Genomic DNA, 20,229 nt, shown 5'->3' with positions numbered 1-20,229 from the left:
TTGGTTTGCCCAAAAAAGGCAGATGGTGGTAGTAGATGGAGAGTATTCTGCCTGGAGGTCGGTGACTAGTGGTGTTCTGCAGAGATCTGTTCTGGGACCCCTGCTCTTTGTGATTTTTATAAGTGACTTGGATGAGGAAGTGGAGGGATGGGTTAGTAAGTTTGCAGGTGACACAAAGGTTGGAGGTGTTGTGGATAGTGTAGAAGGTTGTCGTAGGTTACAACGGGATATAGAGAGGGTGCAGAGTTGGGCGGAGAAGTGGCAGATGGAGTTCAGTCCAAAAAGTGTGAAGTGATACACTTTGGAAGAATGAACTTGAGGCAGAGTACAAGGCTAATGGCAGGATTCTTAGCAGTGTAGAGGAACAGTGGGATCTTGGAATCCAAGTCCATAGATCCCTCAAAGTTGCTGCGCGTTGATAGGGTGGTTAAGAAGGCATATGGCGTGCTGGCCTTCATTTGTCGCGGGATTGAGTTCAAGAGCAGCGAGGTAATATTGCAGCTCTATAGAACTCTGGTTAGACCACACTTATAGAATATTGTGTTCAGTTCTGGTCAGCAGAAGGATGTGGAAGCTTTAGAGAGAGTGCAGATGAGATTTACCAGGATGCTGCCTGGATTAGAGAACATGGGAGCTTGGGCTTTTCTCTTTGGATCAACACAGGATGAGAGGCAACTTGATAGAGGTGTATAAGATTATGAGGGGCATAGACAGAGTGGACAGCCAGCACCTTTTCCCCAGGGCAGTAATGGCCAATACCAGAGGACATCAATTTAAGGTCAGGGGAGGAAAGTTTAGGGGAGATGTCAGAGGCAGGTTTTTTTATACAGAGAGTGGTGGGTGCCTGGAACACACTGCTGGGGTTAGTGGTAGAGGCTTATACAATAGGGAAATTTAAAAGACTCTTAGTTAGGCACATGGAAGTCAGTAAAATGGAGGGTTATGGGCTGTGTAGGAGGGAAGGGTTAGATTGATCAGTGAGTATGCACAACATTGTGGGCCGAAGGGCCCATACTGTGTTGTACTGTTCTATGGGAAACCTGGGAAAAAGACTGGGCTTTGGTGAGACTGCACCTGGAATATTGTGCATAGTTTTCATCTCCTGATTCAAAATAGGATGTACTTGCCCTGGAGGGAGTCCAGCAAATATTTATCAGACTTGTTCCAGGGATGGCGGGTTTGCCATATGTAGAGAGATTGGATAGACTGGGAATGGTGTTCTCTGGAGTCTGGAAGGGTGAGAGGAGATATTGTCAAAACATTCAAAATTCTTAAAGCACTTGAAAGGCTGGATTGGGGAGCATAGTTTCAGAAAAAGGGTTGGGCTGTTTAAAGAGTGAGATGAGGAGAAAGTTCTTCACTCAAAGACTGATGCAGGGTTTTGATTTGAAACATCGACAGTTCCTCTCCCCACACAGATGCTGCTTGAACCACTGAGTTCTTCCAGCAGATTTTTTGTTGCTTTGGAATTCTCCAACCTGGGGGACAGTGCAGGCTCAGTCATTCAAAACAGAGGCTAATAGGGAATTAAGGGATATGAGGATGATGCAGGAAAATGCAGCTGAGGGGCTTAAGTATATCAGCCATGACCTGGAAGGACCAGATGTCTACTCCTGCTTCTATTTCATAGCTTCAAGTCAAGTTTATTGTTACATGAGGTACAGGTACAGTGAAAAACATGCCTGCAGCAACATCACAGGCATGTAGGCTCAAACAACACACAGAACATAAATTATACAAGGCAGCAAAAAAAAAGACTGTGCAAAACAAGACATTAGTGCAGACAAAGACACAATCAGAGACCAGTTCATGGTAGTGCAAGAGTTGGTACGTTGTGTTCTGTTGATAAGGCAGGGTTACAGTTGTGCAGGTTGGTTCCAGAACCTGAAGGTTGTAGAAAAGTAGCTGTTCCTGAACCTGGTGGTGTGGGACTTAAGGCTTTTGTACCTCGTGCCTGAGGGTAGCAGCGAGAAGAGGGCATGACCTGGATGGTGGGGATCCTTGATGATAGATGCAGCACTTCCTGTAGATGCTGCCAATGGTGGGCAGGGGCTGTGCCTGTGATGGACTGGGCTGTATCTACTACTCTTGCATTCCTGTGGGTTGGAATTGCCCGATAGGCCAAGATGCAACAAGTCAGGACATGCTTACATCACAGTTAGCTGGTGAGGCTGAAGAGCCCCATGGACTCTCTCCACAAGACAGCACAGACGCAACAGGCCGAATGGCCTCCACTAACACAATTCCTACCACTTCAAATAGCGTGCCTTCGTCTGTCAATGTTTCCGCCACTCTGGCTCGTTATGAAGTTCAGAAATGTACGCGGGTTAGGTGGTTAGGCTGAGAGAGGGGAAGTGTGGGGGTGGGTTCAACATGATGACGCTACCAGTGCTTCGTCGCTTTGAGTTTGTGGGTGGGCTCGGTGGCTGGTCATGCACAGATGCGGAAGCTATGCTCTCTCGGGACAGAAGTTGGTCTTCGGGACGTGAGATCAGCTCACGGCGGGAGTGTGGCTGTTAACGAGGTTTGCCGCTGTCCTGGGCTTCTCCGTTAACTTTCCTGAGGAAGCTGCCGCAGGGTCCGGTTCAGGGATGTGTTGAGACGCCGGAGAACTGAGGGCAGTCCGTGCGATGCTGGGATGTAGAACACGCTGGCAGCGAGGCTCTCGACCGACCGGAGGATCGCCCGGGATCCGGCCACTGCTCCATGTCGCCAGCCGGCGCCGCCGGACGCAGAGATCGGGAGAAGCGGCCGCGGCACCGCCCTCAGCCCCTGAGACGGAGCGGAACACGCAGGCGAGTCTGTGCCCAGGGGAAAGGTCTATGTTTACTCAACAACTTCCTCTCGACCTCCCTTCCCGCCCCTCCAATTCCTCCCCTCCCCCCAACTCCGCTCCCCCTCCCCCTCCCTCCCCCTCCCCCCTTCCCCCCTTCCCCCCTTCCCCCCTTCCCCCCCCTCCCCCCTTCCCCCCTTCCCCCCCTCCCCCCTTCCCCCCTTCCCCCCCTCCCCCTCCCCCCTTCCCCCCCTCCCCCCTTCCCCCCCTCCCCCCCTCCCCCCCCTCCCTCCCCTCCCCCTCCCCCTCCCTTCCCCTCCCCCCCCTCCCCCCCCCCTCCCCCTCCCTTCCCCTCCCCCCCCTCCCCCCCCCCCTCCCCCTCCCTTCCCCTCCCCCCCTCCCCCCCCTCCCTCCCCTCCCCCTCCCTCCCCTCCCCCTCCCCCTCCCTTCCCCTCCCCTCCCCCTCCCCCTCCCTTCCCCTCCCCCCCTCTTCCCCTCCCCCTCCCTTCCCCTCCCCCTCCCTTCCCCTCCCCCCCTTCCCCCCCCCCTTCCTCCCCTTCCCCTTTCCTCCCCCCCTTCTCCCCTCCCATGCATGTGTGATGGACTGGGCATTGTTTCCAACACTCTTCAGTTTCTTGTGGTCTTGGGCAGAACAGTTGCCATACCAAGCTTTGATGAATCTGGGTAGGATGTTTTCTATGGTGCATCTGTAAGCATTGGTGAGGGTTATTGGGGACTTGCTGAATTTCCTTTGTCTTCTGAGGAAGTAGAGGTGCTGGCGTGCTTTCTTGGCCATAGTGACCATGTGGCTGGACCAGGCCAAACTGTATGCTTTGTAGACTGTTTACTTTCGCTTTGAATTTGACATCCCAAAATGCAATGCCTCACACTTGTCTGGATTAAGCTCCACTTGTTACTTTATCCAAATTTGCAACAGACCTTGCTGCGTCCTTTGACAACCTCCTTCACTTTCTACAATTCCTCCAGTTTTTGGGTTGTCTGCAAACAATCAGCCCTATATATATCACAAACAGCAGAGGTCCCAGCACTGATCCCTGTGGAACACCACTGGTCACAGACCTCCAGTCAGAAAAGCACCCATCCGCTGCTACCCTCTGTCTTCAATGTCCAAGCCAATTTTGAATCCATTCTACCACGTCACTGTGGATGCCACGTGCCTTAATGTTCAATTCTAACGACCTTGGTTCAATCCTGGCCTTTGGTGTTCACGATCTCCCTATGCCGATGAGTTTTCTCTGTGAACACCAATTACCCCAATTCACTGTGTAGACTAAGCCAGAGAATACGGGCTTAGTCTACTCAGTCTTTTTTTTTGCTTTTAAATCCCCTTTGAATCTTCATCGATTAAAAGCTTTTGGAGTTAGTTTAATAACCCTTGCAAGTTTCTTCATAATCCCTTATTCCATCTTCTTTCCTTTTCCGGATCTTTCTTTTTTCTTGGCATTTGCATTGTCTTTTTTAACTTTGTACTGATGTCTCTGGCCTTGCTTGTTGACCGTTTGTGTAACTACATAAATATTACCATGTGCAAAACGTTTGACCTTTGATCTCTTTAAGAGCAGCCTGACAAATTTCTTCTGGATCACCAGCAAGTGAACCAACCTGCACAACCCTAATCACTACCTCAGTATAGCAACACAATGACCACATTACACTATAGTGGACATCTTTTTTGTTCTGATTGTGTTCTTTCTTGTATAACTTTGTACATGTTTTTCTTGTGAATATTTGTATCTGATGCCATGTGCCTGTGATACTGCTGCAAGTAAGCTTTTCATTGCATCTGTGCGTAAATGTACTTGTGCATATAACCATAAATCTACCTGTGCATATGACAATAAACTTCACTGACCGTTGAGTTTGAATGGCTTTCACCGGGTTGATTGCTTATTTTGCCTAACACCCAGGTAGTTTGGAAGGATTGGTAACTGGTGAGTAGGATAACATCTGAAGCAACACTTATGCAGTAGATGGTGGAAATTTACTGTATGTGTAGGAGAATGTCATTTGCTATGTCCATATTGGTTATAAAAGTAACTGTTAAGGTTAATCCCACCTTCTGGATTTTGGATTACATGCTTGGCTGTTGAAGGGAGTGGTAGCCTAGGTTTTGTGCTTGAGGTCTGGAACTTAGTTTGTGACCCTTTTGGGAGCTGGTGATCCCTTTAATGAGCTAAACTAACAGGACTGGAGTATGCCTGCTTAAACAAAAGATTGCTTTAAAAAAGAATCTTTGCATTTGTATAGTGTTTTTCACAACCTCTCTATATCACAAGGTACATTTACAGCTATTGAAGCACTTTCGAACTGTAATTGAGGGTGGCAAAAGTTCACTTTGATGTTATTGATTGAAAGTTAAATATTAGTCAGGACACTGGTGAAAATTTCATTGAAATAGAGCCATCCATTTAATTCCCCCTCAGAGTCCTCATAAAAGATGATGGAGTTGCCTTTGACGAAATTATAGAAGGTAGGAAATGATAATTCCTCTTAGAATCTGAGGACTTGACTCCTTTCCAACTTAAGAAGTTGTAACTTTTTTCATACATTTTCCAATACTTGGTACGTTAGCTATTTGAAAATGTGCTTTGTATTCCCCTTTGCCACACTTATGATTCTTTCAGATACTCTAATTATCAAAGCCCATGTAACCCTAATGTAAAGAAGAGGTGGTCTACGATGAAATTGGAATCATTGTATCTGAGCATTGTAATCGCCACCCCGATGTAGGATCCTTCTAGAATCCTTCTTGGAGGGCAGTGGACGGATCCTGGTTTCTTGCATGAAAATCAAGGAATCTCACAATAGAATTAGTTATTCTTGATTTGCTTGTTACTTCTGTTGCGTTCATTATTGAACAATTTTCAACTTCTTTTTTCATAGGGTATATTTCGAGAATCAGATTTTTTATCACTGACATATAACGTAAATTTGCTTTTTCTTTTCTTCAGGTTAAAGGTTTTATTTGTTTTCTCTATTACAAGTGATAGTTTACAAGTGTTTTCTCTATTACCCCCTGTGGCCATGACCTAGGAGATTTTTTATAAAATATTTATAAACTATCAAGCAATATGTGGATGACTCTACTAGCGAGGGGGCAACGTTGGACCTCCTATTGGGAAATGAAGCAGGGCAAATGACTGAAGTGTCAGTGAGGGAGCACGTTTGGATTAGAGATTGGTATTAGTTTATTATTGTCACTTGTACCGAGGTACGGTGAAAATCTTGTCTTGCATACCATTTGTACAGATCAATTAATTACACAGTGCAGATACATTGAGTTAGTACAGTGTGCATTGAGGTGGTACAGGTAAAAACAATAACAGAGCACAGAGTAAAGTGTCACAGCTACAGGGAAGTGCATTGCAGGTAGACAATATGGTGCAAGGTCATAACAAGGTGGATTGTAAGGTCAAGAGTCCATCTAATCTTACAAGGGTTATTCAAGACATTATTCAATAGTCTTATCACAAATTTGATTGAGTTTTTTTTTAAAGAGGTAATGAAGGTGGGGGCAGGATGGTAGATGTTGTCTACATAGACTTTAGCAATGCCTTTAAGGTTTGGATGGTAGTCAAATAAGGTTAGATCACATGGAATCCAGGGTGAACTAGCCAGTTGAATACTAAATTGGCTTAGTAGAAGGAGTTGTAGGGTGGTAGTGGAGGGTTGCTTTTCAGGTTGGAAGCCTGTGACCACTGTTGTTCACCTATATTAATGATCAGAATCAGATTTATTATCATTGACTTGCATGACATGATTTGGATGAGAATGTAGTTGGCATGGTTAGTAAGTCTGCACATGGCACATAGTGCTATAGTGGACAATGAAGGTTATCTAAGATCACAACAGAATTTAGATGAACTGGGAAAGTGGACCACGAAATGACAGATGGAATTCAACTCAGACAAGTGTGAAATGTTGCATTTTGAAAATTTAAACCTGGGTAGGATTATACAGTTAATGGCAGGGCCCTGGAGAGTGTTGTAGAACGGGGACCTAGGGGTATAAGTAAATAGTTTCCTGAAAGTGGTGACACAGGTAGACAGGGTGGTGAAGGTATTTGGCTTGCCTGCCTTTATCGGTTAGAGCATTGAGTACAAGATTTGGGATGTCTTGTTACAACTGTATAAGTTGTTGGTGAGACCACATTTGGAGTATTATGTGCAGTTCTGGTTGCCTAGCTATAGAAATGATGTCATTAGGCTAGAAGGGGTGCAGAAATGATTCACAAGGATGTTACCAGGGCTGGAGGGCCTGAGTTATAAGGAGAGACTGGATTGGCTGGGACTTTTTTCCCTGGAGTGTTGGAGGCTGATGGGTGATATTGTAGTGGTACATAAAATCATGAGGGCCATGGATAAGGTAAATTGTTACAGTCTTTTTCCCAGGGTAGAGGAGTCTAAAACTAGAGGACATAGGTTTAAGGTGAGAAGGGAAAGATTTAAAGAGGAACTGAGGGGCAACTTTTTTCACACACAGGGTGGTGGGCATGTGGAATGAGCTGCCAGAGAAAATGGTAGAGGTGGGTACAATTACAATATTTAAAAGATATTTAGACAGGTGCATGGATAAGAAAGGTTTAGAGGGATATGGGCCAATCGCAGGCAATTGGGATTAGTTTAGATGGGCAACATGGTTGGCATGGACAAGTTGGGCTGAAGGGCCCGTTTTCAAGTTGTATAAGTCTGACTCTATTTCCTCTGGACGTTAAAAGTAAACTTAGTGAACCGAGCTGCTGCTGTCTCCTTTGTTGCCATGTCAGTTTGTGTCCGTGAGGCTGTTCTGCATTTCCTAGGTCAACAATACTATTTATGTGAATGTTTTTTTCGGACTTTGCTGCCCAGTATTTCCAAACTCTGATGGGGGAATTTTGTAATTTATGACTGTAATTTTAACTAATCAAGCCAAGCCCAAGCCCAACTCCAACTCCTTTGCATTTTTCTCTGGAGCAACCCAGAGGAACCCCATATCACCATAGGGAGAAGGTGTAAATCACGTAGATGGGGCCAGAGGTCAGGATTGAACCTGGGCTGCTGGAGCTGTGAGGCAGTGGTTCTACGAGCTGCACCTCTGTAAGGTCATTGCTGACAACCCCTTCCATTAGCAAAGAAACAAACTTGCTGGAGGAACACAGTGGGTCAGGCAGTATCTGTGGAGGGAAATTTTTCGGGTCGAGACCCTTCATCTGGACTGAAAGACAGAGGGGAGATAGCCAGTATAGGAAGGTGAAAGGATGGAGCAGGAGCTGGCAGTTGATAGGTGGATCCAGCTGAGGAAGGGGTGATAGGCAGATGGGAGAGGGAAGAGTGGAAATCGCAACAAGAGGTTGAGAAGTGATGTGTGGTTGTTACAAAGGGCTGAAGATGCTGGAATCTGATAGGAGAGGAAGGTGGAGCATGAAACCAAATAAGGGAGGTGGGGAGGGCAGATGGGAACAGTGGGGGTGGGGGGGATCCAGAAGACTGAGTGTGTGGGTGATGGGCAGATGGAGGAGGGGAAAGAAACCTGAGTGATGGGGGGGGGGGGAGGGGTGCCTCCTCTACCTCCCTAGTTCAAAAGTTGGGAGAAGTAGTCTAGCATGGGTGGTAGTGCAATGATCAGGAAAATATTAACAGCCATTTGGAACAGTACAGATTACTAATTAACAACTGACATTTGATATCTTGTGTTTGCATTGTATTTATTGTAGTGCAGTGGTTAGTGTAACGCTATTACTGTGCCAGTGATCCTGGTTCAATTCCGGCTGCTGTCTGTAAGGAGTTTGTATGTTCTCCCTTTGTCTGCATGGGTTTCCTCTGGTTGCTCTGGTTTACTCCCACATTCCAAAGACATATGGGTTAGGAAGTTGTGGGCACGTTATGTTGGAGCTGGAAGCGTGGCCTGCCCCCAGGACACTCTATGCAAAGGATGCATTTCACTGTGTTTCAATGTACATGTGACTAATAAAGATATCTTATGTTATCATATCTTATTATTACCATGTATACAGTTTACTCTGTGAGCTTATGCCAGGAAGAAATGTTATTGTTCTCTGCTATCTGTGACAATAAACTGATATGAATTTGAGATTTTTAGTTATTTAAGGGGATCAAAAGATATGGGGATAGGTCAGGAAAACAGTGTTCGGGTAGAAGATCAGTCACATTTTAATGAATGGTAGAGCAGGTTTGAAGGGCCAGATGGTGTGCATGGAATTTTGATTTTCATTTTGTAACACCACCACTGCAAGCTCGCCTCTAAATTATTTTTTTAGAATTATAGGGTGTGACCCACTTGGACTGTGCAGTTTACTTCCTGCCATTTTCAACCTATTCTATCCCTCCTCCTCTATCTTGATAACCATGTTGTTCACCATGGTTTTAGTAAGGTTCTCTTCCTCACTTTCTGGTTATCTAGGTATTGTATCCTGCCCTACTTCAGAAAGTAGGCTGCTTCTTCACTGTTGATGAATGAAGATGGCTCTATGCAAAATAAAGATGGAACTGTTCCTCTTAAAATAAAAATTTATGATAATAAATGCTGGAAACATTCACTAGGTCTGGCAACATCTGGGGAAGGAGAAGCACAACTAACGTTCTGGGTGAAAGACTTTTGTCAGATCTGGGAAAGAGAAAACAAGTTAATTTTAGATTGCAGAGTGGGATATTTAAGACAGAGAATGCCTCTGATAGGGTGAGGTTAGGATTGGTGTGGTGATAAGCAGTCATATGCTGCCCGTGATATCTGCGCCGACCATAATGCCCAATCTAAACTATGCCTGCACATGGTCCATATCCCTCATTCCCTGTCTGTTCATATTGTCTGCCAAAATGCTTTTAAAACATTGTCATCTGCTTCCACCACCTCCCCTGGCATTGTGTTCCAGGCACCTACCACTCTCTGTGTAAATCTCCTTTAAGATTTCCCCTCTCACCTTAAACCCATGTCCTCTACTATTTGACATTTCCGCCCGGGAAAAAGACCCTGATAGGTTAAGACTGTTTGACAGGTTAATGAGGATAAAGGAAAGGTAAAAGCTGTGAAATGCAGAGTTATCCAAATTCACTGTGCTGTCATTTCCTGGAATAAAGTTTGCTGTCTCCCATTGTCCGTTAAATGTTTGGCAAGGAGTATTTTATTTGAGGATTTGTAGATGTAGATCCAGACTAAATTGTCTTCAAGAGAGAAGAATGATGTTTTCAAAATCCTTGCAGCAGGCTGTCTATCTCAGGGGATTCCCAAATGATTGGCCCATCACACGTGGGGGTTGATTTTTAACCTGAGAATGTCCTTAGTATTTTCTTTCCCTCTGCTTGAGTTTTTGCTCTGACTTGGCCCAGAGAAAGTTGCTAGCTTTGGCAGATTGTGTCTTGGAATCTGTACACCACTGTCAAATCTACGAAGTTGGACAAAGAGTGGTCCACAGTTTTTTACACAGAGAGCGAGCGGTAGGTGCATGGAACACACTGCCAGAGGTGGTAGTGGAAGCAGACACGATAGTGGCATTTAGACAGGCACATGAACATGCAGGAAATGGAGGGATTATGGATCATATACAGGCAAATAAATTTTGTTTAAAATTGCATCATAGTCATCACAGAGATTGTGGGCCAAAGGGCCTGTTCTTTTGCTGTACTGTTTTATGTTCCAGCATTACTTTGGGGTAGTGCAAATTGTTAATTGCCATTTTGTGGCACTCTGCAATATATAAAATGTACACACCTTGGGTTTTTTTCCTTCAACCCATGCAACCAGACACCTGAATGTTTCTTCTTTGTCAGTTGCTTGAGAACTTGCCACAGACACAGTGTAAAGTTAGACTAAAGTTGATCCTGGGGAGTACAACTGGAAAAAAATGTATATTTTACCATTTGGTGAAACTGTCCTTTGTTGGTGATTAGAGGAGAATGGGCATTCTCATTCTGGTTTAACTTTATCTTGATTTGATATAGCTTCAATGCTTGGAAGTATTCCAAGGAGCTTTACTGGAATGTTATTGCATCATATGGCACTAAGCCTGAGCAGTAGAGTCTTTGGTCAGTGGACAAAAAACTTCTCAAAGAAATGAGCTATAAGGAGCATTGAATATGGGGAGGGTGTGATGTCACAGGAGTGATCCGTGGCAAGAATTCCAGAGCCGTGTGTGGATGGTTGCTATAGTGTGATTGGACAGTGGGGGTGGGTGACTGATAAGTAGGGTGACAAATCAGGGGTGTTAAGTGTGATGATGTTGTCGTTGGAGCTGAGGATTGCCATTGTTTTTGGATGGTGTTGCCAAGAGGCAGGAAGGTGACAAGGATAATGCTCTGGGTCAGGACACAAAACCTTTGCTCCTGGATCACTGACTGCATAGAAAAGGATGGAACTAGGTTAGTTTGGTCTTTCCCTGTGGATCTTGGAAGGTGATAAGCCAAAGTCTGCCAGACAACCCAATGAGTGTGGGTACCAGAGCAGTAGGTAGTGAGATTGAGGGAAAGATAGAGGTTAGGGTAAGTAAGTCTGAAATGAAGGACAGGTAGAAACGGGTTAATGAACACAATAACGCTGATGTGCTGAAGTGTATTTATTTTAATGCAAGGAGTATTGCGGGTAAGGTAGATGAACTTAGAGTCTAGGTTAGTACATGGAACTACCATGTTGGAGCCTTTACAGAAGTGTGGTTGAGAGAGGGGCAGAACTGGCAGCTCGACTTTCCAGGGTTTAGATGTTTCAGGCATGATAAAGGGGGATGTAAAAGAGTTGCACTACTGTCATGGCTGCACTTAGAGAGGACATCCTGGAGGGCTCATCCAGTGAACCATGTGGTAGAGCTCAGAAATAAGAAAGGCACAATCACTATGATAGAGTTATATTATTGGCCTCTAAGTAGCCAGTGGAAAATAGAGAGGAACAGACATGCTGGCAGATTATGGAAAAATGCACAATCAACAGGGTTGTTGTAGTGGGTGATTTTAATTTCCCCAATATTGACTGCGACTTCCTTGGTGCCAGAGGCTTAGATGGGGCAGCACTTTGATGAATCCAGAAGGGTTTCTTGAAACGGTATGTAGATAGTCCAACCAGAGATGAGACCATGCTAGACCTTGTACTGGGAAATGAGTCTGGCCAGGTGACCGGAGCTTTAGTGGGAGAGCATTTTGGGAACAGTAATCAGAACTATCTTGGAACTGAGTCATAGATAAGAGTAAGACTGGACCTTTGAGCAAAGTGCTAAATTGGGGTAAGGCTAATTGTCAAGAGTACTGGGCAAGAACTGATAAGATAAGATATACTTATTTGTCATATATATATTGCAACACACAGTGAAATGCGTCTTTTTGTGTAGTGTTCTGGGAGCAGCCTGCAAGTGTCGCCACGCTTCCGGCACCAACGTAGCATGCTCACAACTTCCTAACCCGTATGTCTTTGGAATGTGGGAGGAAACCGGAGCACCCGGAGAAAACCCACGGAGACACGGGGAGAACATACAAACTCCTTAGAGACAGTGTCTGGAATTGAAGCCGGGTCTCTGGTGCTGTAATAGTGTTACACTACCATGCCTGCCCTGATGGGAGTGTAGATTTGGTGTGGCTGTTATTGGGTAAGTCCGCATGTCAGTTCTTTACCTACATGTTCTTGTGAGGAACAAGAATGGCAAGGTTTAGGAACTTTGGATGATGAGTGATGTTGTAAATTTAGTCAAAAAGAGAAAGGAAGCATAAAACAGGGCCCTTCTAATTGCTTCTGACAGAGGGCTTGATGGAAACTTTTGCAGGCCAACTGATCTTGTCATGAACAACTTTCCTCCCCCTTCCCCCTTCCCCTTTCCTCCCCCCTTCCCCCTTCCCCTTTCCTCCCCCCTTCCCCCTTCCCCTTTCCTCCCCCCTTCCCCCTTCCCCTTTCCTCCCCCCTTCCCCCTTCCCCTTTCCTCCCCCCTTCCAGCTTCCCCTTTCCTCCCCCCTTCCAGCTTCCCCTTTCCTCCCCCCTTCCAGCTTCCCCTTTCCTCCCCCCTCCCCCCTTCCCCTTTCCTCCCCCCTTCCCCCTTTCCTCCCCCCTTCCCCCTTTCCTCCCCCCTTCCCCCTTTCCTCCCCCCCACCTCTCTGTCCCTCCTCCCCCCCCATGCAGGGGAGTCAACACTCTTCAGTTTCTTGTGGTCTTGGGCAGAACAGTTGCCATACCAAGCTGTGATGAATCTGGGTAGGATGTTTTCTATGGTGCATCTGTAAGCATTGGTGAGGGTTATTGGGGACTTGCTGAATTTCCTTTGTCTTCTGAGGAAGTAGAGGTGTTGGCGTGCTTTCTTGGCCATAGCGACCGTGTGGCTGGACCAGGCCAAACTATATACTTTGTAGACTGTTTACTTTCGCTTTGAATTTGACATCCCAAAATGCAATGCCTCACACTTGTCTGGATTAAGCTCCACTTGTTGTTACTTTATCCAAATTTGCAACAGATCTTGCTGCGTCCTTTGACAACCTCCTTCACTCTCTACAATTCCTCCAGTTTTTGGGTTGTCTGCAAACAATCAGCCCTATATATATCACAAACAGCAGAGGTCCCAGCACTGATCCCTGTGGAACACCACTGGTCACAGACCTCCAGTCAGAAAAGCACCCATCCACTGCTACCCTCTGTCTTCAATGTCCAAGCCAATTTTGAATCCATTCTACCACGTCACTGTGGATGCCACGTGCCTTAATGTTCAATTCTAACGACCTTGGTTCAATCCTGGCCTTTGGTGTTCACGATCTCCCTATGCCGATGAGTTTTCTCTGTGAACACCAATTACCCCAATTCACTGTGTAGACTAAGCCAGAGAATACGGGCTTAGTCTACTCAGTCTTTTTTTTGCTTTTAAATCCCCTTTGAATCTTCATCGATTAAAAGCTTTTGGAGTTAGTTTAATAACCCTTGCAAGTTTCTTCATAATCCCTTATTCCATCTTCTTTCCTTTTCCGGATCTTTCTTTTTTCTTGGCATTTGCATTGTCTTTTTTAACTTTGTACTGATGTCTCTGGCCTTGCTTGTTGACCGTTTGTGTAACTACATAAATATTACCATGTGCAAAACGTTTGACCTTTGATCTCTTTAAGAGCAGCCTGACAAATTTCTTCTGGATCACCAGCAAGTGAACCAACCTGCACAACCCTAATCACTACCTCAGTATAGCAACACAATGACCACATTACACTATAGTGGACATCTTTTTTGTTCTGATTGTGTTCTTTCTTGTATAACTTTGTACATGTTTTTCTTGTGAATATTTGTATCTGATGCCATGTGCCTGTGATACTGCTGCAAGTAAGCTTTTCATTGCATCTGTGCGTAAATGTACTTGTGCATATAACCATAAATCTACCTGTGCATATGACAATAAACTTCACTGACCGTTGAGTTTGAATGGCTTTCACCGGGTTGATTGCTTATTTTGCCTAACACCCAGGTAGTTTGGAAGGATTGGTAACTGGTGAGTAGGATAACATCTGAAGCAACACTTATGCAGTAGATGGTGGAAATTTACTGTATGTGTAGGAGAATGTCATTTGCTATGTCCATATTGGTTATAAAAGTAACTGTTAAGGTTAATCCCACCTTCTGGATTTTGGATTACATGCTTGGCTGTTGAAGGGAGTGGTAGCCTAGGTTTTGTGCTTGAGGTCTGGAACTTAGTTTGTGACCCTTTTGGGAGCTGGTGATCCCTTTAATGAGCTAAACTAACAGGACTGGAGTATGCCTGCTTAAACAAAAGATTGCTTTAAAAAAGAATCTTTGCATTTGTATAGTGTTTTTCACAACCTCTCTATATCACAAGGTACATTTACAGCTATTGAAGCACTTTCGAACTGTAATTGAGGGTGGCAAAAGTTCACTTTGATGTTATTGATTGAAAGTTAAATATTAGTCAGGACACTGGTGAAAATTTCATTGAAATAGAGCCATCCATTTAATTCCCCCTCAGAGTCCTCATAAAAGATGATGGAGTTGCCTTTGACGAAATTATAGAAGGTAGGAAATGATAATTCCTCTTAGAATCTGAGGACTTGACTCCTTTCCAACTTAAGAAGTTGTAACTTTTTTCATACATTTTCCAATGCTTGGTACATTAGCTATTTGAAAATGTGCTTTGTATTCCCCTTTGCCACACTTATGATTCTTTCAGATACTCTAATTATCAAAGCCCATGTAACCCTAATGTAAAGAAGAGGTAGTCTACGATGAAATTGGAATCATTGTATCTGAGCATTGTAATCGCCACCCCGATGTAGGATCCTTCTAGAATCCTTCTTGGAGGGCAGTGGACGGATCCTGGTTTCTTGCATGAAAATCAAGGAATCTCACAATAGAATTAGTTATTCTTGATTTGCTTGTTACTTCTGTTGCGTTCATTATTGAACAATTTTCAACTTCTTTTTTCATAGGGTATATTTCGAGAATCAGATTTTTTATCACTGACATATAACGTAAATTTGCTTTTTCTTTTCTTCAGGTTAAAGGTTTTATTTGTTTTCTCTATTACAAGTGATAGTTTACAAGTGTTTTCTCTATTACCCCCTGTGGCCATGACCAAGGAGATTTTTTATAAAACATTTATAAACTATCAAGCAATATGTGGATGACTCTACTAGCGAGGGGGCAATGTTGGACCTCCTATTGGGAAATGAAGCAGGGCAAATGACTGAAGTGTCAGTGAGGGAGCACGTTTGGATTAGAGATTGGTATTAGTTTATTATTGTCACTTGTACCGAGGTACGGTGAAAATCTTGTCTTGCATACCATTTGTACAGATCAATTAATTACACAGTGCAGATACATTGAGTTAGTACAGTGTGCATTGAGGTGGTACAGGTAAAAACAATAACAGAGCACAGAGTAAAGTGTCACAGCTACAGGGAAGTGCATTGCAGGTAGACAATATGGTGCAAGGTCATAACAAGGTGGATTGTAAGGTCAAGAGTCCATCTAATCTTACAAGGGTTATTCAAGACATTATTCAATAGTCTTATCACAAATTTGATTGAGTTTTTTTTTTAAAGAGGTAATGAAGGTGGGGGCAGGATGGTAGATGTTGTCTACATAGACTTTAGCAATGCCTTTAAGGTTTGGATGGTAGTCAAATAAGGTTAGATCACATGGAATCCAGGGTGAACTAGCCAGTTGAATACTAAATTGGCTTAGTAGAAGGAGTTGTAGGGTGGTAGTGGAGGGTTGCTTTTCAGGTTGGAAGCCTGTGACCACTGTTGTTCACCTATATTAATGATCAGAATCAGATTTATTATCATTGACTTGCATGACATGATTTGGATGAGAATGTAGTTGGCATGGTTAGTAAGTCTGCACATGGCACATGGTGCTATAGTGGACAATGAAGGTTATCTAAGATCACAACAGAATTTAGATGAACTAGGAAAGTGGACCACGAAATGACAGATGGAATTCAACTCAGACAAGTGTGAAATGTTGCATTTTGAAAATTTAAACCTGGGTAGGATTATACAGTTAATGGCAGGGCCCTGGAGAGTGTTGTAGAACGGGGACCTAGGGGTATAAGTAAATAGTTTCCTGAAAGTGGTGACACAGGTAGACAGGGTGGTGAAGGTATTTGGCTTGCCTGCCTTTATCGGTTAGAGCATTGAGTACAAGATTTGGGATGTCTTGTTACAACTGTATAAGTTGTTGGTGAGACCACATTTGGAGTATTATGTGCAGTTCTGGTTGCCTAGCTATAGAAATGATGTCATTAGGCTAGAAGGGGTGCAGAAATGATTCACAAGGATGTTACCAGGGCTGGAGGGCCTGAGTTATAAGGAGAGACTGGATTGGCTGGGACTTTTTTCCCTGGAGTGTTGGAGGCTGATGGGTGATATTGTAGTGGTACATAAAATCATGAGGGCCATGGATAAGGTAAATTGTTACAGTCTTTTTCCCAGGGTAGAGGAGTCTAAAACTAGAGGACATAGGTTTAAGGTGAGAAGGGAAAGATTTAAAGAGGAACTGAGGGGCAACTTTTTTCACACACAGGGTGGTGGGCATGTGGAATGAGCTGCCAGAGAAAATGGTAGAGGTGGGTACAATTACAATATTTAAAAGATATTTAGACAGGTGCATGGATAAGAAAGGTTTAGAGGGATATGGGCCAATCGCAGGCAATTGGGATTAGTTTAGATGGGCAACATGGTTGGCATGGACAAGTTGGGCTGAAGGGCCCGTTTTCAAGTTGTATAAGTCTGACTCTATTTCCTCTGGACGTTAAAAGTAAACTTAGTGAACCGAGCTGCTGCTGTCTCCTTTGTTGCCATGTCAGTTTGTGTCCGTGAGGCTGTTCTGCATTTCCTAGGTCAACAATACTATTTATGTGAATGTTTTTTTCGGACTTTGCTGCCCAGTATTTCCAAACTCTGATGGGGGAATTTTGTAATTTATGACTGTAATTTTAACTAATCAAGCCCAAGCCCAAGCCCAACTCCAACTCCTTTGCATTTTTCTCTGGAGCAACCCAGAGGAACCCCATATCACCATAGGGAGAAGGTGTAAATCACGTAGATGGGGCCAGAGGTCAGGATTGAACCTGGGCTGCTGGAGCTGTGAGGCAGTGGTTCTACGAGCTGCACCTCTGTAAGGTCATTGCTGACAACCCCTTCCATTAGCAAAGAAACAAACTTGCTGGAGGAACACAGTGGGTCAGGCAGTATCTGTGGAGGGAAATTTTTCGGGTCGAGACCCTTCATCTGGACTGAAAGACAGAGGGGAGATAGCCAGTATAGGAAGGTGAAAGGATGGAGCAGGAGCTGGCAGTTGATAGGTGGATCCAGCTGAGGAAGGGGTGATAGGCAGATGGGAGAGGGAAGAGTGGAAATCGCAACAAGAGGTTGAGAAGTGATGTGTGGTTGTTACAAAGGGCTGAAGATGCTGGAATCTGATAGGAGAGGAAGGTGGAGCATGAAACCAAATAAGGGAGGTGGGGAGGGCAGATGGGAACAGTGGGGGTGGGGGGGATCCAGAAGACTGAGTGTGTGGGTGATGGGCAGATGGAGGAGGGGAAAGAAACCTGAGTGATGGGGGGGGGGGAGGGGTGCCTCCTCTACCTCCCTAGTTCAAAAGTTGGGAGAAGTAGTCTAGCATGGGTGGTAGTGCAATGATCAGGAAAATATTAACAGCCATTTGGAACAGTACAGATTACTAATTAACAACTGACATTTGATATCTTGTGTTTGCATTGTATTTATTGTAGTGCAGTGGTTAGTGTAACGCTATTACTGTGCCAGTGATCCTGGTTCAATTCCGGCTGCTGTCTGTAAGGAGTTTGTATGTTCTCCCTTTGTCTGCATGGGTTTCCTCTGGTTGCTCTGGTTTACTCCCACATTCCAAAGACATATGGGTTAGGAAGTTGTGGGCACGTTATGTTGGAGCTGGAAGCGTGGCCTGCCCCCAGGACACTCTATGCAAAGGATGCATTTCACTGTGTTTCAATGTACATGTGACTAATAAAGATATCTTATGTTATCATATCTTATTATTACCATGTATACAGTTTACTCTGTGAGCTTATGCCAGGAAGAAATGTTATTGTTCTCTGCTATCTGTGACAATAAACTGATATGAATTTGAGATTTTTAGTTATTTAAAGGGATCAAAAGATATGGGGATAGGTCAGGAAAACAGTGTTCGGGTAGAAGATCAGTCACATTTTAATGAATGGTAGAGCAGGTTTGAAGGGCCAGATGGTGTGCATGGAATTTTGATGTTCATTTTGTAACACCACCACTGCAAGCTCGCCTCTAAGTTATTTTTTTAGAATTATAGGGTGTGACCCACTTGGACTGTGCAGTTTACTTCCTGCCATTTTCAACCTATTCTATCCCTCCTCCTCTATCTTGATAACCATGTTGTTCACCATGGTTTTAGTAAGGTTCTCTTCCTCACTTTCTGGTTATCTAGGTATTGTATCCTGCCCTACTTCAGAAAGTAGGCTGCTTCTTCACTGTTGATGAATGAAGATGGCTCTATGCAAAATAAAGATGGAACTGTTCCTCTTAAAATAAAAATTTATGATAATAAATGCTGGAAACATTCACTAGGTCTGGCAACATCTGGGGAAGGAGAAGCACAACTAACGTTCTGGGTGAAAGACTTTTGTCAGATCTGGGAAAGAGAAAACAAGTTAATTTTAGATTGCAGAGTGGGATATTTAAGACAGAGAATGCCTCTGATAGGGTGAGGTTAGGATTGGTGTGGTGATAAGCAGTCATATGCTGCCCGTGATATCTGCGCCGACCATAATGCCCAATCTAAACTATGCCTGCACATGGTCCATATCCCTCATTCCCTGTCTGTTCATATTGTCTGCCAAAATGCTTTTAAAACATTGTCATCTGCTTCCACCACCTCCCCTGGCATTGTGTTCCAGGCACCTACCACTCTCTGTGTAAATCTCCTTTAAGATTTCCCCTCTCACCTTAAACCCATGTCCTCTACTATTTGACATTTCCGCCCGGGAAAAAGACCCTGATAGGTTAAGACTGTTTGACAGGTTAATGAGGATAAAGGAAAGGTAAAAGCTGTGAAATGCAGAGTTATCCAAATTCACTGTGCTGTCATTTCCTGGAATAAAGTTTGCTGTCTCCCATTGTCCGTTAAATGTTTGGCAAGGAGTATTTTATTTGAGGATTTGTAGATGTAGATCCAGACTAAATTGTCTTCAAGAGAGAAGAATGATGTTTTCAAAATCCTTGCAGCAGGCTGTCTATCTCAGGGGATTCCCAAATGATTGGCCCATCACACGTGGGGGTTGATTTTTAACCTGAGAATGTCCTTAGTATTTTCTTTCCCTCTGCTTGAGTTTTTGCTCTGACTTGGCCCAGAGAAAGTTGCTAGCTTTGGCAGATTGTGTCTTGGAATCTGTACACCACTGTCAAATCTACGAAGTTGGACAAAGAGTGGTCCACAGTTTTTTACACAGAGAGCGAGCGGTAGGTGCATGGAACACACTGCCAGAGGTGGTAGTGGAAGCAGACACGATAGTGGCATTTAGACAGGCACATGAACATGCAGGAAATGGAGGGATTATGGATCATATACAGGCAAATAAATTTTGTTTAAAATTGCATCATAGTCATCACAGAGATTGTGGGCCAAAGGGCCTGTTCTTTTGCTGTACTGTTTTATGTTCCAGCATTACTTTGGGGTAGTGCAAATTGTTAATTGCCATTTTGTGGCACTCTGCAATATATAAAATGTACACACCTTGGGTTTTTTCCTTCAACCCATGCAACCAGACACCTGAATGTTTCTTCTTTGTCAGTTGCTTGAGAACTTGCCACAGACACAGTGTAAAGTTAGACTAAAGTTGATCCTGGGGAGTACAACTGGAAAAAAATGTATATTTTACCATTTGGTGAAACTGTCCTTTGTTGGTGATTAGAGGAGAATGGGCATTCTCATTCTGGTTTAACTTTATCTTGATTTGATATAGCTTC

The 20,229-nt window shown here is 44.2% G+C and overlaps 1 protein-coding gene across 2 annotated transcripts in view; it reads left to right on the top strand.

Annotated features, from left to right (window-relative positions):
• Positions 1-2,349: 2,349 nt before the first annotated feature.
• LOC127572077 (lactosylceramide 4-alpha-galactosyltransferase-like) overlaps positions 2,350-20,229 on the top strand; it is a 46,168-nt gene continuing 28,288 nt past the window's right edge. Inside the window, exon 1 of one of the 2 annotated variants that reach the window (XM_052018943.1) lies at positions 2,350-2,818. The gene's annotated coding sequence lies outside the window, so the exon portion shown is untranslated. The remainder of the gene's footprint in view (positions 2,819-20,229) is intronic. The other variant, XM_052018941.1, reaches the window with a different exon arrangement.

Source organism: Pristis pectinata, chromosome 6 (genome assembly GCF_009764475.1).
Source record: "Pristis pectinata isolate sPriPec2 chromosome 6, sPriPec2.1.pri, whole genome shotgun sequence".
Taxonomy (NCBI): domain Eukaryota; kingdom Metazoa; phylum Chordata; class Chondrichthyes; order Rhinopristiformes; family Pristidae; genus Pristis; species Pristis pectinata.
This window is presented reverse-complemented; position numbering and strand designations above follow the sequence as displayed.